Source organism: Rhagoletis pomonella, unplaced genomic scaffold, assembly GCF_013731165.1.
Source record: "Rhagoletis pomonella isolate Grant_MI unplaced genomic scaffold, Rhpom_1.0 Rhpom_scaffold_00008, whole genome shotgun sequence".
Taxonomy (NCBI): Eukaryota; Metazoa; Arthropoda; class Insecta; order Diptera; family Tephritidae; genus Rhagoletis; species Rhagoletis pomonella.
The window spans coordinates 41,082,028-41,108,603 of NW_023458562.1; the positions used below are offsets into that span (position 1 = coordinate 41,082,028).

Sequence of the window (26,576 nt, forward strand, 5' to 3'; positions counted from 1 at the left end):
GTGCTAGTCTTCCACGCAAAAATCTGAAATGTGCTAGTCTTCCACGCGATTAGTGAAATGTGCTAGTCTTCCACGCGAGAATCTGAAATGTGCTACTTTTCGACGCGAATAATGAAATGTGCTAGTCTTCGGCGCGAATAGTGAAACGTGCTAGTCTTCCACGGTAATTTGAGATGTGCTACTCTTCGTTGGGAGCGACGATATGTAGATAAAAGGAGTCAAAAATGGTAGGAATTATGTACTTTAGAGACTTGTTTTTATATATTTGAATAACTACTGCAATGAACTAGAAATTGTTTATGGTTTGGAAGAAAGAACTCCCCAGAAACGGTACCTAAATGCTGGAAAATGTGGTCGAAAAATTAACTTCCAGAATGCCTCACATCGAGTCAGCCGCGGTGCTTCAAATTATATTCAAATAGTGTTGACATACGATTATCCTTCTAATAAAGTAAATTTTCTAAAGTTATGTAGTCTCATAAATTTTTTCTTTTTAAATTAAACTTGTATTTCTATAACATCATCAACTAGTTATTGCAATACTTGAACCAGTTAATCTAAAAAATACGCTTTTTTTGTGTAAGGTAAAGACCTAATAAATTTATTACTTTTCTATTTACAGGTATGAAAATGGCGAAGAAACAAGAAACTAGGAACAATAATAGTAAATGTAAACATAATTCACGACGGATCTTAACATTAATTGAATGGTATTGTTTTCTTCTGTTCACTGAGGTGAGCTTGGCATGGCCTGCAAACTCTACTTCGAAATTTGTAGATATGAGAGCAAACCGGAGATGGTTGAAATGTTCAGATTTAAAAAGCTACATATAGAATGGTTAGAAGAGCGCACTACCATTCCACAGCGCCTGGGATCGAGACCAGTTTCCGACTAACATCAAAAAATAAAAATAAACAACTTTTTGCTAATAGTGGTCGCCCCTCGGCAAGCAATTGCAAACTTCCGAATTTATTTCTGCCGTGAAAAACAGCTTCTCATAAAAACACAGTCGCCATTCGGAGGTGGCGTAAAGCTGTAGGTCCCTTCCTTTTTTGTGACAACATCAAGGCGCACGCCACAAATCGATGGAGAAGCTTGGCCTAACATTAATATATTGTTTACGCGCCAATCTACTATTATTAAAACGAACTTATTTTACTCTTCAATCCAAGCAGCTATGGAGTGCCTGCCGATGAGAATTCACAATTTGGCTTGAGAGGGATCAGAGGACATATTCTTTGGCCCCTAACCCATTATAGCACTTCCAGAAATTGCGTGATTTTTTTATGTTGCTTAACTTATGTTTTCCTCAGCCTCAAAAGGTCTATCCAAGTATTTGCTCTCATTGAGCAGACGGGGCTGATATATTCTTCGCAATCTTCATTCTTCAAAATGAGATTAAACGAGGCTTCTCCGATGCACACAAGCCCCGAGATAAGCTCGGATCTTGAATAAAAGTTGTGTACCTATTCAAGTGAAGCGGAGTGTATTTTTGTAGGAACCTTTTTTTGCTTTAGAGCTATGAACTGATTTAAGAAGCTTTGATGAAAGAAACTTTCTTGTCCATTTCTTGACAGTAGTTTTATATGAATTAATCGATTTTCTTGAGAACTGTATACTACGATTAAAGATGATCGCCAACAAAGAAGTACTTAGTAAGAGTTTTCAAGAAACGGAAATATTTAGTGCTATCTAGGTGCTCTTATTTCGTGTTTATTTTGCGTTTATTACTCTTGATGGACTATGTGCTTTTATTATTGTTGAATTTGCCAAGAAAAGTTAGAAATAATAACGGTACAAAATTACTTTTTTCGTATGCATTTTTTTATATTTCTAATTAAATGATTTATGACCTTAATTGGTAACTAAAACAAGATATCAACAATAAAAGGCACCAAACGACGCCAAGCTGGAGGCATTAAAAATGATGTATAAAACTTTAGGCATAATGTACATAAAATTTGTTCTTATCCTTGCTTGCTAAGCGGGCGTAAAGCAATGCCAACGAAGTGATTAACAGACATCGTGGGCATGGGAACAATACATATTCCATACCCTTACAATTTAATTGGGTTAATTTTTTCCCCATTGATTTTTTTGTAAATCTTTAATTCTCAGAAAACCTGTACAAAGACTAAAACTACCAAAAATCAGCGCATATATATTAGAGAAATTGGCAGTATTTTCTGTGTCACGAATTTTTCTATTTTATTTTCATTATGCGGCACTGGTTACGTATACGTGAAATGGTTATAACAAAGAAGCTATGAATTTTTTAGAAGCTTCATAGGAAAATATGCATGTGGTGTGCCACAACAGATGAGACCAAGTACGTGTTGTTCAAGTGAATTAATTTGTTGCAAGCGTACATTTATACATATTTATATATGCAATTTTCATATTGTATATAAGTTAGTTAGTACTTGGATATAATAAAACAAGAGACGCCGCTGCCTGAAACATCTTTTGTATGTCTTAAAGAGTTAGTCCTTAATCCAGTGTGCGCAGGATACCTTAGGCTAATGAATCCTAAAAGAACCTTGGCGAATTCTTTAGAACAAAGGGTTCGACAAATGGAGCTTTACAATCGCCTAACCTCTGACTGGACAAAGCCGGGCAGTAACAGGGAATATGTTTTGAAGTTTTGTCGTGCAAGTGGAATCGCAGTCGGCTGAGACCAGTCAGGTACCCGGAAAGTAACTTGATGTAATTTCTAGCCGAAGAGCCTGGCCTATTCGCCATCCTTTCCTATATTCCACAATGGCCCAGCATACCAAAATTTGAACCGTGTCAAAGCAGTCTCTACCCAGCTTCGATTTCATCGTCCTGTGGGTCCCAATGGCTGTTTGGCTATCTGAGAAGATAACTGGAAAGGCGCCCTTCAAGCCTGTTACAAGGTTTCATTTAGCGCAGTTTTAAATTGCGATTATTTCATCCTGAAATGCTGTGATGAATACTTGATCAATTCTTGAATCGTCTGTGTACGTAGCTGGGATCAAGTGCAGGGAGGCCATTTGAGCAAAGTTTGCGATCGGCGATTTTCACCTGGATTTAATGCCGTTAAATGTCTTTCAGTAAACGCAAAGTTGCGATTGATTTCGATTACAACGCTCACAAAAACGTATGAAAAGAAAGATTTCGGTGTCATATTTACATCGAAAATGTCGTTTTCTATACATATAGACTTGGTCTAGGAGATTGCACCTCGGCTATACTTTTGGCTGTTATAGCATATACCCGTACCTCGAATTTTGTTGAGACAAGTATTTTTCCCCAGCCACACGCCAATCGAGGTTACTTTCCTCAAATCATTCTCCTAGGAGACGATAAAGTTCAGGCTAACATCATAGCGCAGAATCATCTCTCAGCCGCGTGCTGGAAGGTTTCATGCAGTTTGGTGCAAGAAAAGCTTCTTCATCTGTCTTCAAACGACCACGATTCTATAATCGCATTCACGAGTCCAAGGATAAGCTCGTCTACAATTATAATCATAACAATAGATTGGCGTTTACACAAAATGTTAGTGCTGAGCTGAGATTTTCCTCCGATTTTTACCACTGACTCCAAATGCGACAAGAAGATTGGTGTATCGAAAGCGGAAATATTGTAAGTAAAAGAAAAAATAAGCTCTTGCATTAAGAAATGCAATACCATAAATCTTATGATAACCATTAATTCAATTATAGCTTTTGCTTTCATTCAACTTAAAAGCCGGGTTCTGGCGGGAATTGATTGCCTTGTCTATTTTAAAGGAATCCTCGTCTAGTCCATCTCCAGACCAGCGAACTCCGAGCATCAGTCTGTTAACTCTAGCAACCTCAATTGTTTGCTTTTAGCCTCGCGACAAACAAGTTTTTAACTCAAATATATGCTGAACTGAATCCTCCTTGACTTGGACGAATAAGTAAAATCCGGGTAGTTAGTTTTTTTTTTTATGTGAGCACTCTTTAAATTTTTCGTTCGAATTAGTAGAATAATAAGAGGCACTTAAATCAATGTTTCTGTAATGGGTACTGAAAGGAGTTATGTCAAGAACCCCCCAGCCAGCTGCTAGCTGGTTTAATCAAGGGTCTCGCCCCGACTTAGTTCTTCCCATAACGCGAACGCAACAGCTTTGTTTGGCTACAAAGAGGCTCATTACAACCAACAGTTTTACGCCGACTCCGAACGGCGATTGTCTTTTTATGAGTAGCTGGTTTTCATGGCAAAATACTCGAAAGGTTGCCATTGCCTGCCGAGGGGCGAAAAAACTTTTTTTTATGTTTTATTTTTTGATGTTGGTCGGAAACTGAACTCTAACCCAGGCTCTCCGGAATGGTGGTGCGCACTGCTACACATCGACCATCATCTCATTTAGCCCAACTAGAAACATAGGATAGCTTTTATCTCGATTAGACAAGGAGACGTGGCACCATCTATACAAAGGAAATTTTCCATAATGCATATCTCCGGAAGTATTTGTGGAACTGGAACTTAGTATGGAGATATTTAGTCAAGTAGGAGAGCAAAAAAATCAAATTAAACTTGAATTAAGGGAATTATGTATTTATTTGAAAGTTTTTTGACGATATGGGTGTAAGACAAAAGAGTCTTCAAAATGTTGTAGTTTGAAAATAATTCGAAAAGGGGTGCCACCTGATTGGAAAGTCAAATTTAAATTCATTATTCGCAAGCTATTTGCAAAATTAAAGTATGGGTGACAAACGAAAGATTTTTAAGAAATCTTTAGTTTAAACATTTACAAAAGTTGCCACCTGTTTAAAAATTGAATTCAATTAATTTACATAAATAGGTTGTTACACTATGGGTATCAATCGAAATTACTTTGCAAAGCCTTCTTTCTAAGCGATTTATAGGAAGGTTGCCAAATCAAATTTACTTTGAATTAAGGTAATTAGGTAATTTGGAATACATATCACAATATGGGTGTCAGATAAAAAATAAGGTTAAATAAGGTTTTAGTTTTAAAAAATTTTGAAGAGGACTGCCACCTGCCTGAAAATAAGTATTTTACACAAGCTTAAGTGTCAAACGCAATGGTTTTTAGACATCTTTAGTTAGAACATGTATTTTTTCTGAGGTGTTTGAAGAAGGTTGCCACCTCTTTTTTAAACTAAATTCAACTAAAATTATTTGTTAAGTGAAATGAATTATTACAAATGGGTATGATTCGAAGTGGTCTTGAGCACCCCATGTTGCCACCTGTTTAAAAAGTTGAATTAGTAAATAATTTAATGAATTATTACAGTATTAAGTGAAATCGATTAAGGTGCCGCCTGTTTAAAATCTCAAATTTGACTTGAATTCAGGGAATAAATTAATTAAAAAGATATTACAAAATAGAGGTTAAGTAAAGTTTTAGTTGGAAAATGTTTTTAAGGCGTTAAACAAATTTGAAAATGTCCTATGTTGAGTTTTATTGAAATAAATTACACCTAAGGATTTACGCAGAAATTTCATACACTCAGTGAAACGAGTGCAGGCAATCTAGGCTTGGTACATTTTACCTAAATTACGTATTCAACTCAATTCAACTTTTTACATAGATAGCAGCTCTCTCTATAAATGAGTATGCATTGAAGCTATTTCAAACAGCTTTTGTTTAATGCGCATATAATATTTCACTTAACTTACGTGCATTTTAAGCTATTTTCTTATTCTAGATAAGCGGTAACCCTATATAAGAATAGGTGTGCAGTAAAGTTTTTCCAAAAGCATTTCCTTAGACACGTCGATTTTTTAATATTGTTAACTGCCAGATAGTTGGCAACCTTATTAATTCCAAATTGTCGTTGGTATAAACCTTCAACAGAAAAAAAAACCAATTGGAATGAAAAAATTTGGCAAATACGTTGAACGGTAGTTTCGTTGAAACTCCTCTTAAAAGTTACCTCTCCTCCTTGTAAAAGCACCTCTGCTCGAATGTATAAAATTGCCGCACTCTCAGGTTTTCATTCAATTTAACTTTTTTTTACATTTTTTTAATTTCACTTTTTCACAAATTTAGTTTGCCACAGTTTTTCTGCATGCTGAACAACTTTACAATACCAAAACCAGTACGCCATTCATTCGCCACACTCTGGCGTTTTCTGCACTCTGCATTCTGCACTTCGGTAGTGAGCGTTGGCAAAGTCAAGTGCACCGGGGCGTATGATGCTCATTTAATTAGTTTCCAGGGTTTTACGCTGCGTTTTTCACTATTCGTTTTTCTTCTTTACCGGATACTTTATAAGCGTGAAAAGCTACATACGAAACCCCTAATAATGAAGCAACGAAAATCCCACAAATGCCACATTGGTAGTGGTTTTGAACTCATGCAATGCTGCGTATTGAGTTAATAATAATGAGAGAGGAGTTATTTCGTATACAAGTATTTTAAACATAAATATGCATATATACGTACATATGTATAGGCACAAAATAATTATATTGCTTAAAAATTCCGATTTAAGAAAAAAAATATCTAACGATTTCCAATTGTTGATAGGCCAACGATGAAAAAATTCGGTCGTTAAGCTTTGCGAGAAATGTTTGTTTAGAGTTTTTTCATAAAATAATGCATCCTTACAGCCACCTCAATGAATGCTACATGCATGCATATGAAGTCGTTTTGCGGACAATAATATTTCTTACATCATTTGCACAAACTAGTTATTTGGTCAATTATCTTTGCTGTTATGTAACTGAGGCAAAGACACTTTTTACCCATTCTAGTTGCTTAATAATGCTAGTTTCAGAAGCCGCAAGTGGTCACTATAATAAGTAGCACATTCACTCTGTACCCCCTAAAGTGCTTGCAATTATTTTGGCGGCCTTAAAAGTACTGTGAAGAGCAGAGGAAAACCAGACTTACTGCATTCAAATGGAAAAATTCAGTTATCCAAACATCGACTGTGATCACGGTTGCCACTGTTGGTTGTTTCCAACCAAACTTGGCTGTTTTTCTGTATTTTTTCTAATTTGATTGTTTGGTAGACTTTCTCTGGTTTGGTTGTTGTTTTTCTTTTTTTAGTTAGAAATTAGCAAATTTTTTCTTTACTAGCCGTATTATTGCACACTGAATGCCATAAATGAATAAATGAATTTTTCAAATTACTATTTTTAATAGGGGTCTTCATCAAAAGTGATAAACTCTTAATAAACTTGATAAAGTGATAAAATTATCATTTTGATAAATAAACTGTCAAACTTTGTATGTAAGCTATTAAACCAAAGTTTATCACTTTCTCAAACGACTTTGTTACAGAAATGTATAAATTGCAGCAAAATTGGTCCTTACAGGTTGCCAGGCAGCCGCTTTTGCTAGGAACACATAAAAGCAAATGAACACAATGGACGCGGTAAAAATGAAAAGTAACTAGCCATATAAGTTAAATAATAAACAGTTTTATGGAATCATTTACCAAGGTGCGTTCATGAAATAAAGCAATTTATCCCTTTATCACTTTAGATGCAGAACCCTAATTTAACATGTTTTATATGCGCATATAAAAAGTTCATTTGTGATGGAACGCACAAGTATTTCAATAATTTTTGACTTCGACATAGCAGCTATAAATTCTACCATAATGTAAATTAGTGATGTTTTTCCACAAAATTTTCATTAAAAAGACCCGACGTCAAGCTCAATAAAATTGTTGAAATTTTGTTTTTTGAAATAAGTTTTGCGTTTTGTAATAGATACGTGGATAACAAATTGTTTTTTTTTTAATTTGGTTGATTTTTCTTCAGATTTTATTTGGTTGATTTTATCCCAACCGTGACTGCGATAAGCCCTGTTTTAAAACCACATCTTCCTTATATATCTAACGACAACGCAGCTAAAGGCTATTCATTAACGACCAGAAAAAACTATGCATCGTTTAAAGTACAAAACCGCGTATCGTCATTCTGCAAAACCGCGTAACTGTCATTGGCTGCCAAAAATTGGATTCGCTCACACAACCTCTTGACTCAATCCTTATCCATTCGTCCTGAAATATACTATCCACAAATGGGATTGCTTTATAAAAGAGAGAACCAATTTGAAATATGAGTGTTTTTGCGCTCCACAAAATTATTTCTACAACTTCACATACGCGGTTTTGCATTTTTCTGATACGCGGTAATATATTATTGAACAATAAAAGCCGAGTCCTTTTATTTGACACCTCATTTCTTGGAATCCAACGAACAGTACGGATCTTATAATTTGATATAGATTAAACTTAAAAATATGTCGCCTAAACGTGTTCAGTACTTTTTCAGATTAGCGTGGTCAAAATATCTCGACTTTCCTTTATACTATCTATAAAAGATAATGGTCTGTAGTCACAGAGAAGTTAGAAAAAGGTTTTAACGATTAAAATTGCGTTTTATTGTAATCACCATTTTAACTCTTTCATAGTCAACTTAAAGGGCATTTTGTGGAAAAAACTGAATTTTTTCTTTAAAATGAAGAGAACGCGGTTTTAAAATGGTACAATAAGGTTATAAGTTTTATTTTGTTGTTGAAGTAGTAAACGCGATAGCACCCAGGTTCGGTCCCCACTCCGAGCGATTCCAAACAATTTTTTTTTTGTTATTTTATATTTTATTTTATTTTATTTTATTTTTATGAAATAATTTATAAAATAAAAAATCATTAGAAATAAGAAAAGTCAGCAGTATTTGTAAGAAAAAAAATCTATGTAGAAAGCCAAACCAGTTTTTTTTTTTATGTTAAATAAAGCTAATCTAATTCAGCTCAGTTAAATAAAGAAAACTTTTGCCAGATAAATAAAGGAAACTGCAAACGACATTTCTTGCCTGAATGTCCTCAGAATGCTATCACTTGAAGTGTGTTGGCTAGAATTTCTTTCACCACATTGCTTGCGAATTCCGTTTCCTTTTCATATACAATTTCCGTTTCGCTGTCGAGGCAGCTCAAATCCTTGGTTTTTAGTTTTTCTGTCATTTTATTGCCTTTTTCATGTTTTTTACTCTCTTTGTATTTCTGTAATTTTTCGCTTTGAATGCATTTTGAACTACTAACACATTTATGTGCGTCCAACTATGTATGTGAAATGTGTGGTTGGGTGGATGCAATCAGTCATGTCCCATGGCCATTATTAGCATGTCGGAGCAATTCAAATTCAAATTTTTTAACACATGTGCCTTGCATTTTCTCTCTGATGCATTTTTTTTTCATTAAGCAAAGTGTCGGTCAGCAGTGATGCAAGTACCCTTAGAATTTATGACACTTTCATGCATACTTATTGCCATTTCAGCCGTAGATGTGTTCGTGTAGTATACCTACGTATACCCACATCCAAATATTTCTGAGGCTTATAAGTCGATGAACGCTTACGCTTTGCAATATGCAGCTTCAGAACATTTATAAATTTATAGGTTTACATGTTTGTACGCATGTTTTACGTACACTTGCGTACATATGTAATACCCCGAAATTGGACACATCTTAGCAAAAAAAGGTCCTGATGTAGTGAACTTACGTATGTATGTATGTTTCCGAACATATTTTTGCACCTCTTTCAAATGCGTTCATAAATAATGCGCTCGTAGTCACAAAGCAATGAGCTGGCAAATATATTCTTTCCACATGTACCGCAGAGTATTGGCAGCAGAACATAAATTTCAAATGGTAGTCATCGCCGACAATGGAATTTATGAACACCTACATACATACATGCTTGTTGTGACTATATCAATGCGCACACCACAAATCGGAGGAGGAGGTCGGCCAAACACTAACATATTGTGTAACTGCCCTTCTATTATTACTAATATAACACATATGCACCCAAACTCATATCAATAATACCTATTTGTATGTATGTATGTATATGTTACCGACCAAACCCGATCTTAGGACAAACTAGTTTTGCCTATACTAAACTAGATCAACGGCGACCGTATTTTTTTTACAGAACACCTTTCCGCGTAGGCGGCCTTCGGCCGCACTTCAAATAAAATAACCCCCATCAGTCCAACTCCAGGCACGCAGTCCATAATATTGTTGCGTCCAACTTGTTTCCCCATTGGACGGATATATTAGATCTAGGTAGAACTGGTTTAACCTAGGAAAAACTAGTTTGTCCTAAGATCGGGTTTGGCCGGTAACATATATATCGCTCGTTTACTTCAATAGTTTCACAACTCAAAAAACCAACCTCGAGAAAAACGGCCTTAAAGTTTTCAATTTACATATTTATCGATGGCTGAGTGGAAGATCGACCTTTCTCGGCAGCCAGTGCGAAAATGCCCTATCTAAGAGAACTTTTAACGTATTTTCATTTGAGATAGGGCATTATTCAACAAACTTCTGAGATTGATTCAATGAAATTCTGATGTTGAGCGTTGTTGAAAAGTTTTGTTAGATATATGTACATAGTTGATGTCCTCCAAGTCTTAACTGAAGTTTATGCCTATTGGAAAAAGGAGATTACAACTCAAAGGGCGTAGTTCCTCCTATTAAGTAGAAAAAAATGAGAGCAAAAACGCAAAAATTAAGAAGTAAACCTTGCCGATTACCCCATGTTAGAATTCTCGGAACTTATCTGAGCTTTTAACTGCAATTAAGCCTTTGGTGGAAATAGGCTAATAAATAGTTCGTTTTCGAACTGGCTGCCGAAGTATGTCGATCCTCCACTCAACGATCGTCGACAAGCTGACAAAACCATGAACAGCAAACCGAATGATGTAAGAGAGTGGCAGCGGGAAAATGGTCAGTTGAAGTTATTTTTTTTTTGGTCACATTCGTTTTCAGCGACCCAAAAACCGAGAAATAGTGGGGTCTACCCTCTAGTTCATATAAATTTTGGTTTTTGTGTTCTCCTGTATAAGCATAAAACTGCTTTCGGATTTCCACCTAAAAGTGTCAAAGACCTCTTTTTTGGAGTTTGGTATGTTCACAAAAGTTAAGGCCTGAGACTTTCTGAACAACTTTGAAAAAGAAGTTTTGCCGAAATAACTAACCAGATAAAAGACAGAAGCCATAAAATAGGGTATAACGCCTGAAAAATTTCCATTGGTGGCAAAATTTTCAAAATGAAATGTTGTATGAAGGCATGCCGAAAACTTAAAAAAAACGAACTATGCAGTTCGATTCCCCATACCCGAAAAAGGGTAAAACCGTCTTCTCCGGCCATGTCTTTTTTCGTGGCTATAAAAGTGTAACAATTGCGTCTAAAACTATGCGTTCTCTACAGAGGGACAATAGCTGTCTCTCAAATACCCAATTTTATATTGCAACTCATACTTGTTGCTGTTGTTTAAATTTAAGCACACCTTGTATTCCTTTAAGGTAGTGTCACACGTTCGCCCCATTTTTTTTATTTTGTACCAATAGTCCAATATAACATGTATAAATGGCCAATCGTGTGACACTGCACGATTTTTTTTTTAGCGAAAGAATTGTAGCTTTGCACTCTCTGGAGTTCCAGTGTTGGCTACCTAATCGGTGAGAGCAAACTCTGATCTCATATGCATTGAATTAGGTCGATAGAGTTCCAAAAACAATTTTGAAAAAAAGAATCACCCTTTTTAACTCATTAAAACTAGTGATTCGCTTATCAAAGTTGTAGTAGTCTTTTATTCCTAAGACTTAAGTTATCTTCGGAAACCGTTGATTTTCTGCCTATACAGGCTTTTCGCTAGCATCGACAATTTCTCGTATATGCAAAAAGATTCGTATTTTCCCATTTTTCCTTTGTACCGTGATATCTGAAATAGACTTGCTAAGATTTAAGTATTTAAAACCCAAAATTTTCGTTAGAAAATTGAAATAAAACCATTTACAGGCGTATTTTGAAAAATAACGAAAAATGTTCATAATTTTGTAAATTAAAAAAAAAAACATCCAGTTTCTACTTTAATTATCGACTACAAAATTTTTGTCATCAGATACGTACCTGCTAAAACTTCCTCTTTTTCTCTACTCAGTCAACACTAAATAAAATACTTAATACACTTTCAGCCGTTTGCTGTCTTTCTTTCTATATAATCACAAGTATTTTTTAGCAAAAAAAAAACCGCCTTAAATATATATATTTCATGATCCACTTATCGGATTAGTATGAGACCACCTCTGAGACACTACCTTTCCGATGCAAAAAGAATTATCGAAATCGGTTGACGTGGTCTAATGTTATATATACCCCCTCCTTTTTTGGAAGTCGGTTAAAAATAATATTAGCTCATTGCAAATGCTATAGCACAGAGCGTATACTTAACATTAACATACAATTAATTTAACTTAAATGAACTTATTTCCAGTAGAATAAATAGTATAAAGCGCATTTTTAACATCAGTAAATTTTCAATGCTTTCTGGTTTTTACAAATGAAATGTTTTTTAATAATTCAGCATCCCGACCTATTCACGCCACAGTGCTCCAGAATAGCACAGCCAGCAATACATTTCTTTCATCTTTTGTAACAGTACAAAGCATACATACATACACACAGACTTTCGCCGTTTTATATTTTCAGTATACATTTCATCTATGCTTTCAGCGTGAATTTCATTATACTTTCTGCTAGAAATATATGTATGTAACCACTAACAAATGCCAATCAATGCCACCATCCACGCTGCTCTACACTAAAATATCATTTTGTCGCCGTTCGCAGTTGTTCTACTGTTGATTTGCTGATTTAGAGTTTCGCGTTGTTAGATGGCAGGCAGGCCATCAAAGCGTCGATACCTCAGCACTAACCGCTGCCAAAAGCGTAAAAACCCAACATTTTATAACAAGAAGCCGTCACGTTGATTGGCATTCGTTAAAGCGTTAGGGATAATGGGAAACTCAGTGAGCTAATATAAGAAGGGAAACCACTTTGGCGCCTACCGATGAAAATCCATTAAAAATCAGTCAATCACACCAACGATCTGGATTAGTGGGTGCTTAGTTATGGTTTTATTTCACTGTAATAACAGATTGGTTTTGTTCAAAAATTTTTGACTTGTTAGAAAATGATGTTGAGATAAAGGGTAAAAATATTGTATAAGATATCCAGCCCTGGCCGCCAAAATAACGTACGCGACATTTTTTTCAAATTTTTCTTTTGATGCAGGTATATTCGTATAGTATCTAGATTCATTTTTGCATCAAAAAGAAAATTTTGAAAAAAATGTCGCTTACGTAATTTTGGAGGTTAGGGCTCGATATGTATATTGGGCACTGGATCCATACCATTATATGGGAGCACCGTTTATCGGTAGCCAACCAAAGATCTCTGTCGCGTCTGCAGGGGTTAGATGAAGTGATGAGCGTATGATGAATACCGACTAAAAATGTTAATCCTTTTTAAGGTCCCAAAAATCCCGGGATTCTTGGCAAACTGTTGAAAATGTCCTTTTAATATTGTATTCTTGAAATTTCGTAATATTTGTTTTTGAAAAAAATTATATCATAAGGAGTTATATAAACTCGATAATATCTTAAAATTTCGTCCTTGTGAATTAAAAAAATTTTAATTGTTTCAAATTCTAAAGTAATTTCCTCTTGCGTTTGGTACCCATACTTTTATTCTACATCGCATTGAATTTTTTAAATAATTTTTGGAACTAATCATATCTTTGAAACTAAAAAGTCCTTTGAAATAAATCCTGACGTTAGAGAGAAAAAATAAAAACGCCACTTTAAATCAAAAGGTAGGCTTCAAACCCATTTAATTATTATTTATGTTCTGGTAGGAGAGCTTCTCAAACAATATAGAAGAAATTTTTTCGAATAAAGTTGTTGAAAAGTAATGAATATCTAAATCTCCCTAATACCGGCATACAAAATCTCGAAATACAGAATCCTGACATAAAATCTCGGCAAATTCGAAAATTGTTTATAACACTGCAGGGACTCTTAAATGACACAAAGAAAAGTCGAGACACGTAAATTTGATTTTGGTCGGATTGCGAATCTGTAAAGCATTTTTATAATTCAGATCATTTTCCGCAATATATTTTCATTGTAAATTTGCATTGCAACAAACAAAAATTTCAAACTTCAACATAGGAAATGTTACTCATACCTAATGTGACCAACTATTTCATAGCTCAAAGAAGTACAGAAACTTGAAAACAAAAATAGTATGAAAGTAATGAGAAAATGGTAAAAGCAGAATATACCCAAACGGCAAGAGTGTACCAAATCAACCAATAAATTTTATTAATTAAAAATCTAAACTATTTATTATTCAAAGACAAGGCGCTTATTCCCAGCGATCTACTAACCGTACAGAGACAAGTCATACATGTATCAAATTAAAGTGCTCGATCTGAAACTTTGCACGAACATTTTAGATTCAAAAATCATTAAACCACTTTTGAAATATTTGCAAGGAACATTTTGTAAAGTTTTACATTGACAAAACCCTTGCAATGAGCGGCAACTGCGGAGCGCAACACCTTGAAAGAGATGTCAGATGTATGTAATAAAAAATATGCAGGATCGGGCGCAAAGTGGTTCCAAACCTGAAAGGAACCTATTCTAAACAAGATAAAAAATATTTTTTGATTCACTTCAGGATTTTTCCGTTTTTATCTGTTTTTTTACTGAATTATAAGTAAATCTGTAATTTAGCATTTTTTCAATAAAAAGGAATCCCGAAAACATTTTAATACTTTAATACTTATTAATTACAAACAAAAACTAAGAACATTTTGAAAAACCGTAAAGCCATCTTTTCGGTCTATTATCGGACACCGCTGGTATGTTGGGAACAATATTCTTGAAAAACTTATTTTTTTTATTTAAAATTTTTCATATATGATTTTAAAATCCGGGAAAACTTAAAAAAAAATCATTACCGACGAATTGTTTTCAATAAATGTGAGATTATTTCAAATTTCTTTTGCGAGATAGAGAAGATCGAGAACTCTCCACAGACTCAAAAATTAATATAAGTACACTAAGCGCTGGTTTTTTTCAACTCTACTTAACTTACTTTAGCCAATTTTTTAGACTTAGTCAAGAATGAGCTGTGTAAAAGGTAGGCTAACTTTTGACTTAAGTCCAAAAAATGGCTAAACTAAGTTAAGTTGAGTTGGAGAAGCCAGCCCCAAGAGTCTATTTTACGAGATGTAAGTTCAGTTGACTGGGTCGTTCAACCTCCGCCGGGTGTAAGTAATCAAAACCACTTGGACGATTGAGCAATTTCATGTCCAAAAATAAGCAATGTACGAAAGTTAATAAGGAAATGGTTAATATGTTTTCCAGATAAGAAAATGTTTACTTTGGCATCGATACTGTCGTTTCTGAATATCCACAGGAGCAAGTAAGATTTGCCACAGAATTTTTATTTAAACTCTCTAACACATTTTAATTTTTCTTGATTGAGTAGCCATTTATAATGAAATTTGCCAGCTATAGAAGTGAAGTGATTGAAAGTCATGATTTATGTGTGGATCTACGAGTACCTTTCTTAACTGAGATCATTAACCTTTTGAATTTTTTTGAAACAGTCAAGAAATTTGAACTTAAAAGGTAGTACCAATGCTTATCAAACAGGTATTAGAGCAAAAACAACATTTATGTGTATTTTGTTGCTGCTCATCTATAGTATCAAAAACTGTTCTGATTTTAAGTAAAAATTTAAAAAATTAAATTTGGAAAAAATTGGTGCGACTTTCTTTATTAGTAAATTATGATCCATCATATGCAAGGCCCTGTAATCAGCGTTAGTGTTGCGGAGTTAGGTGAACGTTCCAAACGTTGCTTTTCGATCGCTTGTTTTCTATGGCAGAAGGTTTCACATGCAAAAAGATTTAGACAATTTATATTTTTTGTGAGAATAAATTAAAAATATTTGACATTTTAAAGACCGAATAATTTGAAAAAAAAAAAATAAAATCAGCTGCTCTACTAATACTACCTGTTCAATGTGCCTTGGGTAGTAAAAAACATTGCAAGAAGTACATTTGACTGTACTTCGAAGTACGAAGTACAACGGCTCAAAAAGAGGTTCCAAAAGAAGTACGGTTGGTCACATTACTCATACGCCATGTATAACGCTCGTATCTATACTCGTATCTATACTATATTTTGGCAGTATAATACTTTTGTTTTGGATTCCAAAAATAGATACTGCGGTTTTTCCAAAATAAATAATACATTTATGCTTTTTTCTGGCTAAATTTTTGAATATACAGTGTTCGTGGAAACATGTCATAAAAATGCATATACATATGTGCATATATACTCTTATGTAAAAAATAGGCACACAATATCTTGACCAGTTTTAACTATTTTCCTTTCGTTTGTTTAATGTTTATTAATTTCTTATTAAAATGTTGTTAATTATATAATATATAGGACCATATAAATCCACGTTTCAAACTTTCCAATTTTTTAATAATAAGGTGAACGTTTCAATAGGCTAAGAATTCGTTGAGGATTCGCATTGATTTTTGGTTATCAAATTTTTGAAGACGATATTATTATTTTCTTCCATACAAAACAAATTGTCGAACATAGTAGCTTTTTATGGAAGAAAATGCAGCACTATGGGAGATTAGGGAAAACGTTAGGACAAAACCGAGAATCTCTTGATCCAAAGCAGATAGCGAAATGAATCGAATTCCCTTTTGTAACTGATATAATGCAGAATACGAAAACTATACCGATATCAATACTTCGATCTTTTGACCTTCAAATTTATTGTAAAAGGTAGATCTCTTCATTAAAATTCTTCTTCTTTATTGGCGCTGTAACCGCCTAAGCGATTTTGGCCGAGTTCAACTAAGCACGACAGACGTTTCTATTCTTTGCCAACTAACGCCAATTGGAAATGCCAAGTGAAGCCAAGACCTTCTCTACCTGGTCTTTTCGATGCAGAGAAAGCCTTGCTCTTCCTCTGTTACCAGCATCGCGACTCGCGTTGAATACTTTCATAGCTGGAGCGTTTCTGTCCATTCGAATGGCATGACCTAGCCGGCGGAGCCGCCGAATTTTAATTCGCTGCACTATGTTGTTGTAAAGCTCATACCGCCCATCGTTAAATCGTCTTAGGTATTTGCCCTCGCTAACGCGCAAACGCCCAAAAATCTTGCGCAGAATCTTTCTCTCGAAAACTCCAAGGGCCGATTCATCAAATGTTTTCATTGTCCATGTCCATGTCCTAGTGACTTCAATTCCAAACTCAATTTCCAACTCAGTCCAAAGCAGCACTTGGTCCTTCCTAATTTTGACGGAGCTGTTGGTATTTCATTTTACTCAGCCGTATTAGTTTCGCGGGATACCAAATTCAGACATCGCGGCATAAAGACAACGCCTTTTCGTGCCGTCGAAAGGAGCTTTGAAATCGACAATAGGTCGATCCCATTTTTGCTGGTCTTTTCCAAGATTGGCGTATTGCGAACCTGGTGTATGGTGGATTTTCCACGTCTAAAGCCAAACTGAAAGGGCCCAATCAGTTCGTTGACGATGGGCTTCAGTCTTCCACACAATACACTCGATAAGACTTTGTATCCTATGCTTAGAAAGCTGATACCGCGATAGCACATTTAAATTCCAGTCGTCGGGCATGCGTTCATCTGACCATAATCTGCATAAGAGCTAATACATGCAACTTATTAGCTCTTCGCCGCCGTACTTGAATAGCTCGTCTGGCAGGCCGTGATCTCCAGCCGCTTTGTTGTGTTTCAGCCGCGTAATCGCTATTCGCACCCTCAGTGTTATACCAACATCCGTTTCGCTTTAGTCTTCAGGTGGCATTTAAGACTTTCCCACGTGTGAAGACACAAAATTACGGTAAGTTCAGCATTTCTTCAAAAGAAAGCTCGCGTACCACACACGGCAATAGTTCTTTGAAGTTTAGCGAGCAGACTTCCCGCGCTAATGATTGAGGGTCTGCTCTATAATGCCACTGACGCGTAGCTGAATATGGATCTGATAATAGAGGTATAAATCCAATGCTTTAGAGGTCTCTTAGATACTTCACTTCGGGAGAAATCTTAATTGTGACTCCTTTCAGTGTGAGGAGGAATGAAATCAGCCGACCTTATCCTTCTATTGGAGAGCGCAACACTCACACCCATTGTCAATCACATCCGGTATTGTCTACGCTTTCCTGCAAAAAGCCGGAAGAGATGGGCCAATGACAAGACAGGCCGCATCGTTCGCATAAGCTTGAGTGTAGATATCAGAGCCATTAAGTGTAAAAAGAAGACAATCAATTACCATGCACCAGAGCAAAGGGGAAAGTACACCACCCTGAGGGTGCCCGCACGTGATATATTGACCTCCTTCTGGCTGAATTCTGATGATCTGCTGCGCCCGCATTGAACGAATCCAATTTACCACTACAGAATCTACTTCATGCCATAGAGCACACATATACTGTATATATTCTTAGTAAGAAATTACAAATCAAGAAAATCCTGAGATTGTTGGCTTATAATCCCGGGTTTTTCGGGACTTAAAAAAAAACCGGGATCCTGGAATTTACATCCCTAGTACAGACATACATACATAAGCATAGTTATTATAATTTCTTGTCGCCAACAAGTCGACTGTTTCTTCGTCCCCGCAGTAAAATTTTCCCATCTTTTCACGTGCTTCCATCTCGATGTGCAACAAAGTTTCCCGCTGCTATTGCCAGTTTATCAGTTTGTGCATTTGTCATTTGCATATCAAACAAAAGCGATGCAAATGAAATGCAATGGATGGAGTTAAGAAATGACAGAAGGGATGACTGAATGGGTGTGTTAGTGTGCGCGTGTGAAGCGTGAGTGCGTAAAATTCATTTCCGCAGGAAAATTCCGCAAGAAAAATCTGACTGAATACGAAGCTAAGAAGCGAGGCATGAAACTGGACAAGATTTCCAATGCAGATATGAGACGTGATATAACGTCACGGCATGTAAATTTGAGAGCTATATACAGAGTGCCGTATCTTGTCTCGCCAACATTTTTATGTTGTTTTCTCTTCTGACTATGTAATAGAATTTCGTCAGCAAAATGTATCCTGCCACTTTGGTGTTGTTGGTTTTCATTTTATTTGTTACCAGGTCTCTGGCATTGCTATGGCAATTATTCGGCTAGTGCTAGCACATTAATTCGCATGCCAAGCACGTTCATATGCAACGGCGACGTCAACACTTCAAATTGAGCCAAATTAAATGAGTAGTTGAGACGTTGTGTGATGAGACGAGGCGCGGTTCCTTGGTTCGTTAGTTGTTTGAGTGGCAGATTGCTCGGTTGGGTGGTTACTTGCTTGAGCGACAGTGCCGCATCACCGCCGCAACGCAATTTCAGAATAATGATCGCCCACAGCGCCAACTTTCATGATCACACTCTCCCATATACATACTTACATAGGAGGAAAGCAATCAACGTAACGCAATAAGATGTTGTTGTTACTGTTAGTGAAGGATGTCTTATTATATAACTTCATCGGCAGCTGCTGTTAAGCCACAATGTTGGTAACGGATTTTTTGTAGCCACTTACGTGTCTGCCACATAGTGCGCGGTCTTATGGCAACGGTGTATGTATGTGTAACTGCAGCAGCATCTTAACCACAGCCTACTTTGTTGCACTTAAAATCTCTTGAAGGCGCCAGGTGAAAATGAGCAACATAAACTAAATATAAGCTTGGGAGTGCTGTGGAGACGAACAAAAAGTTGTTGTTGCCACATTGGTGACATTTGCACGTGGGTGCCAGCTGCAGCCTGTCTACGGCAGCAACTTGAGCGTAAATTAAAAGTTGGTTTCCATAAACGTCCTCTTGTTTTTTCTTCTTCTTCTTTAACTTCTTATTAAGACTGCGCTTTCTGTCATTTTGTTTTTCTTAGACACACAGCTGTTTGATACTTGAGTGGTTTATGTTTTTTACAAGCTTTTATTTAACTTGCTCTGTATTTATGTAGGTATGTGTGTACGTATGTATGTATATATGCATGTTTGTTAGGGGTAAATCTTGCTATAAATTTTTGACCAACTTCCCGGTGACCTGGAGGTTTGAAACTTTACAGTTGGCTCGAAACCCGATGACAATGCAACACGAAAGATGAGTCAATCCGATAGGTGGCACAGAAGTCGAGATATTTGAGAAACCCGATTCGGTTCATATTCAGAACGTATATTAACTACATGAAATTAAATGAAATGGAATAACTCGACTAAAAATGTTGCCGATAGGTGGCGCACGTGTCGATATATTTGATAGACCAGAATTCATGGTCCGACTTCGTTCGTATTTAGAAAGCTTGCTTTAAAAACATTTGTTTTTACAATTACATAACTTATTTTATGGAAGCGTACACATGGGCCCCACAAATTGGCAGTAGGATGATGATGTTGGTACCGTGTACATAAAGGCTCCCTTTCTTGTACAAATTAGTTATGTTTTTTATCCAGAAAGTTGCTATCATCTTCTCGAGCTGAAGTGGATTTGAGTTCGCAAAGTTTACGAAAAGGGCTTTTAAGTATTTATATGTTTTTCTTTTCGAAAAAAACTGATTATGCTAGTCACATGTCACACTTGTAGATTACATATGTACAATATATAACCTCAAAACTTCAAATCGCGCTAAAAAAGTAATTCGACCTGACCCAAAAATAAAATGAAGACATCCACAGGAGGTCAAAACGCACCAGATACACTTTCAAACAGTTCGTTCCAAGGCAGAAAGTCAGGTCATCAACCAGTTGTGGTGGGTAGAAAACTGGTTGAACATCGATATTTATTTCCGCACTGGGTATGTATACTAAGCATGCAATGCAAACTAAACAATTGAAAGCACATTTATGCACGTGTGTGGTCGTCGCTAAGTGCCCAAAGATGCTTGCCACAATTTGTTGATTTCCAGGGGGTCAGGGTTCGAATTCTATTGCAGGCAACATGCAAATAAATATTTTTTTTTTTTTGTTTAAGTGCTAAACGCCATCCGTGAAGTGCAAAATGCTTGATTTTAGTATGTATGTACGTACTTGAATTGAATATTTACAACTATACAGTACTTTCATTGACGTAAGATCAACGTACCCAGCCAGTGCCAAAAAATATTATTGGGTCCATATATTATTCATTTACAGATTTTTAGCTATAGCAAATTTTGCATAGCGATTTCTAGACTCCCTCTGCTGTATGTGTTTGAAGCTTGATTATATTTTTATTTACAATGCCTTCTTTCGGTATTTCGAAAAGTAACAGCGCAAGAAATCATAACGCCATCTCTACGGAAAATACTCCACTGATGGGAAATATATATACTTTATGGGACACCCATTATAAAGATTTTCTCATTAGACTTTGTTTGATTGATTACTATGTAAGAACGCTAAAATGACACAAAAAGACAAACACGTAAACTTAATTTTTGGTCGTAGATTACGGCCCTGTATTCCATTTTTCTAGATCAGGTCGTTTGCGCAAGATATTTTAATATGGAGTTTGCATTGTAAACGACAAAAATGCAAACTTTAACAGGGAAAAAATTTAAAAATTAAATATTTTTTGGAAATTTGTTTGATTTGTGTAAAGACTGCTTTTTTAGATCAGCTGATTTTCACAGATATTTTTATTTTAAGTTTGCAAAAATATTCAAACATTAACATGGAAAACGTTGCTCATACCCATGTACGATTAGAGCCATTATTTATTTTTATTATTTCATACAAAAAATTATTGCATCATTCTAAAGGAACAGGCTTTAATACGAATGAAAAAAAAAATACAAACGAGTTTGTTAATTTTTCTTCTTAAATGAAAATATCTTCGGAAAATAACCTCTTTTGCGCTTTAGAATGGAAACTTTGCCCAAAACCCCTACAAGATTCGCCTCCATAAATTCTAAAAGTTGAAAAAAACCATCACATTAAAATAATGGTATTTAGTATTATTTTAAAATCATAAATCGATATTACTGCTATTTAGAAAAAGTTATTAGCCAGTCGCGCAATATTCGTAACTTCGAGCACACTTTAAAAGCAGTAATTAAATGCACATTAAATAAGCAGTGGTCGTATCTACAATAAAAATTCACAATCCATTACGGCCCGTCTCCACGGGCAAAAGTTTTTGCCTACCAACTGTCATTTTTATTGCCTGATAAAAATTTTATCAGAGGCAATATTTGGGCGTGGGCATTTTTTATCTTGATAAAAGCATTTGTAAGATGGCTATTTTTGACGGATTTCATCACTTAAAAAATTAAAAAAAAACATGCTATTTCACACCCAAGCAAATAATAACAAAGATTTTAATAGAAAGGGGCTCAATTTTTGCTTTTATATTGAAATATCAATAATGTTATCTTCACGAAGCTATCGCGCAAATGAAAATGTAGATGTCAAAGTACCAAATTTGCCGGCAATATTTTTTTTTATAATAATATCCCAACGGTTTTTACCCTCCATTCCCGCCCATCCGCACGAGGAGCGCAGTCCGCATGACGTACGGAACCAATATTTTAAATTTTTATGCCGAGTCACGATAGGCAGGAGTTTGTTAAGTGTCGAGATCTAAAACTGTTCAGCTACAGAACTAAATTCATCAGCTGATTTTATGTATTTATGTCAATAATTCACTTATTGAGAGAGGAGAGTATCGCTTTCTTAATGCTGAAAAGCGGATCTGATATATCAAACGTGCTGGAATGAGAGTTAAAATCCTGGCATAAGCAACGGAGTGGGTCGTGCAATTCAAAATTGGTTTTATCAAGATAAAAGCTCTGATAATTATTGCTTGCCAAGAGCAATATGCGGGCTCCATGGGCAAAATTTTGTCTGATAACATTATCAAGATAAAAACGTTTGCCTGTGGAGACAGCAAGTTAGCAAATCGACCTCGGCAACCAATTAACATGCCTTCAAACAGAACTCACACTTTTAAAACACTTGCAAACTAAGATGAAGGTGAACGGCAAAGCATGGGGCTGTATGTGCTTTTATTAAAAGGAAATAAGTAAGTATACTTAACAATGTATGCGCTAAATAATATGCATATGCTCGTACACACAACAAAACATGGTTATGATCTACATATATATGGGTCAATCAATCTTTTATACTAGTAAATACTACCTGCGCTTTCATGTTTTGTGTATACCTTTAATGCCAAGATAAAAATGCACAATAAAAGATTAGCTCATTGTTGCATACATGCACATTGTACATAAATACAGTTTCGGTAAATAAATAGCACCTCAATATTTTAACCAGTTTCGGCTATTTTTCTTGTGTTCATTCATTTTTTATATATTATATAATTATATAACAAACTTCATATAAATCCAAGTTTCGAACTTTACAAAAATAAAAAAGTTCAAAAAATCTTCACCAATAGATGTTTCAGAATTTTGAGAATAATTTTTGATAAAAGTGATGGAGAACATTTTTTGTTAAGCTAGAAAGCAAGACTCCCCCTAGAAATGTTCCTTTGGTCATAAAAACGTGCCCTGCGAAAAATTTTTAAAATCGGACAACGGAAAGACGTGCTTCGAAAGGCCCTAAAGTTCAGCATTTTCATGCAATTTTTCGCAAAGTGGTCAAAATTTCATATAAGTCAGTGGGAAATTTAATATATTTTAATAGCACTTAATGTAGTGTTGCCCCCCCGATATCAAATTTGGCTAGCATATTTTTAAACCTCCCCAACTTTTAAAGTTATTGAGGTTTTTTCACGTTAAATGACAATTTACTAGGTATTCAGAAGTTAAATTTTAGCCAATTAAATTTAGATCAAATTGGTACGAAGAACACAATTTGCAGGAACGAACTGTTGATGCTGTTTACTTCTATTTGACACGTAGATTTTGGATCCATAATCTCGCCTCCTAACTTTCATACCGGAACATTCCGCTATCTTGGATTTTAGGTTTTTTTGGGTTTTTGCGATTTGCAAGCGGATTTTGTATTTTTCGTAAAACATGGTTGTATACATAGAGAATTTAATTTCCCTTTTTTTATATTCAAACTTTATAAAAAAATCATTTTTTATTATAAATACATAATTTGCAAAACATAGGAAAAATGTCTGTACTGTCACGGTTTTCGCCATTTTTCTACAATTTCTGATAAAAAGCGTAGCATATTCAAATGCCAAAGTTGTAGGGAACTTTTCTCTTTTAGTGTTGGGTTCGTCGGTGGCCCAACATTTGTAAAGCAAAATCTAATTTACGGTTAGTTTAGATGCCATATTTGAGACGCCATGTTGAATTTTTCAAATGGCCTCACGGCTTTTTCCCAAAAAAATCTGAATAACTTGAAAATATGGGGCGGTTTAAAAATACTGTAGCTATTTTTGACATGAGGGGACAAAACTCCATCAAGTGCCATTTAAATATATTAAATTTCCCCCTGACTTTTAGGCAAAATATTGACCGCTTTGTGGAAAATATCATGAATTTTCGGAACTTTAGGCCCTTTGAGGCACGTCTTTCCATTTTCCGATATTAAAAATTTTCCGCAGGTCACGTTTTTATGGCAAATGAACCTTTCTGAGTGAGTCTTGCTTTGTAGGGAAAAGTTGCAAAAGAAGGCGCAGTCTACTGCACATGCATGATGATGATCATTGAATTATTTTGCAAAACTATAACTAGATAGGGGAGCGAATGGTGATATAGACCACATAAGGAAAAATTGCTGTAGAAAAAATGGAAATCTGAATTTTTGCTCATTTTGGTAGAGCAAATGTTAAAGCGGTTTTTGACAAATTTTGTTTGTGGTGATTACACACACATATGCATAAAAGACGAGGCCAAAGTGTAAAAAATCGCGGTTTTTGACAATATTTTAGAAGTTCTAGCAAACAAACAAAAGGTTGTAGAACCTTCCTGGCTTAAATTAAACCTAAATCACTCAACTACTCTCTCTGAAAAGAGATTTCAAATATTTGAGATCTTAAAAAATTGTTTACCATTATTATCTTAAAACAAATAATGGCAAATTTGTATGCATATTTCCCTTCACAGGGGACCGCCTGACTCAACCCTATAAAAAGGCATGTTTTAGCCTTCTTGTCCAGCTCACGCATTTCATAATATTGTCGTTTTAAACAACCACCTGATTTTCAGGGCAACCATCTCCCCTGGCAAATCTTTACAGGGCAGAGAATATGCTTCTTTTGCCTTACACTACTGTAACATTTTAAGAAACGAACACACAATTTTTTCACCCTTTGCCTTAAATTTAAAATTGAACGCGAAAAAGAAAGGGGCAATCAAAAGGCAACATTTTTGGTAGAAACGAATTCACCATAAAAAAAATCCCTTGGTTTCGAAGATGTCAAAAAATGTATCGACAAATTTTTGTACGGATAAAAATGACCAACAGCGACAGCAAAAACTTCATGGGTTATAAAACTGCATAGGCCAAACATTTTCTCAAATTCTGATAAAAATTTTTGAAATTTGTTGAATTTTCATAATTTTTTTTACAAAGTTTTCAAATATATGAACATTAAATAAACTAAAGAAAAATAGTCAAAACTGCTATAAACGTTGAGATGCTATTAATTTTATCGCTGGTATGCATGCATACATATTCAAGTACTTCTATATATACTTAGTACATATTTAGATGTAAAAGCGGTGGGAACTAAGAGCAATAACTGTTATTTGATACGCAAATTAGTATGTTTCTACATGGCTATAGCATTCATACGCCCAAGCAGCTATCCTTTGAGTAAAAACTTATGCAAAGTGCACAGGAAAATAATAACTGTAAAACCTGTCTTAGCTTAGCTTAACGGAACTTAGAACTTAGAAACAGATGTCGACGTGGCATTAGGTTACGTTAAGTTTTGGCTGTTCAATTGTAGGCAACATCCATTTAAGAGAGTTTTTAAGTGAGAGCCTGTAAGTTACGTTAAGTTGCCATTATCAGACCATAAGCCTTCGGTAAAATAAAAATCAAGATTCGTCAATTAGAAATAAAGCAATATACACATACATACATATAAATATGCACATGCACACCGTTAAAATAAAAAGTTTTAAACAAAGGGTACATATATTTATATGTAACTATATGAAGGAATGAAACCGATTCAAAATAACGTTCCGGTTTGGGTTTCGGTTTTGCCAAGTGTTTCGGTTTCGGATTTGGTTTCGTTCTTCAAAATTTATTTCGGTTTTGGTTTCGGTTTCGTTCCAGTTTCGGTTTCTCACAGAAATTTTGTTGATATTATTTAAATCACAATGTCTTAAACGTTGAGGAAAGAAAATCGAAAATTACAGTTCACTGATAATATCAACACCAGGTTCTTTCCCTAACAATCCGGACCGGATTTGGTAATTAGAGAATAAGAGAAACATTTTCTTTCAAATATGGAACAAAGTTCAAAGGTACGGAAACGCAAAAACCCACAAGTCGAGAAACAGCTGATTCACGTTGTTCGTGTTTTTGTCACTTATACCACGTTCTGACCGACATCGGAAACATGTTTTCGTTGCTAAAACTGGTTTTCGGCCTAAAACTTGTGTTTTCGTCCATATAAAATTTGTTAAACGAAAACCAGTTTTCGCTGAAAACTACTTGAAAACTCACTTTCCACTCATTCCAATCGGTGTCTTCACTAGTTTTTTTCGATTATTTATCGAAGTGGAAGTCATATTTTATCATCTTTAATACGCCATTTCGGATTTATTGTTAATT

The 26,576-nt window shown here is 35.3% G+C and overlaps 1 protein-coding gene across 9 annotated transcripts in view; it reads left to right on the top strand.

Moving 5' to 3' along the window:
* The window catches only part of LOC118744873 (protein king tubby), a 213,359-nt gene that overhangs the window by 92,468 nt on the left and 94,315 nt on the right, over positions 1-26,576 (top strand). For 5 of the 9 annotated variants that reach the window (XM_036478264.1, XM_036478266.1, XM_036478267.1 and 2 more), the window contains exon 3: positions 623-670. The exons of 3 other annotated variants lie outside the window; for them this stretch is intronic. The gene's annotated coding sequence lies outside the window, so the exon portion shown is untranslated. Of the gene's footprint in view, positions 1-622; positions 671-2,374; positions 3,608-26,576 lie in introns of those variants that run through there. One more of the 9 variants, XM_036478273.1, reaches the window with a different exon arrangement.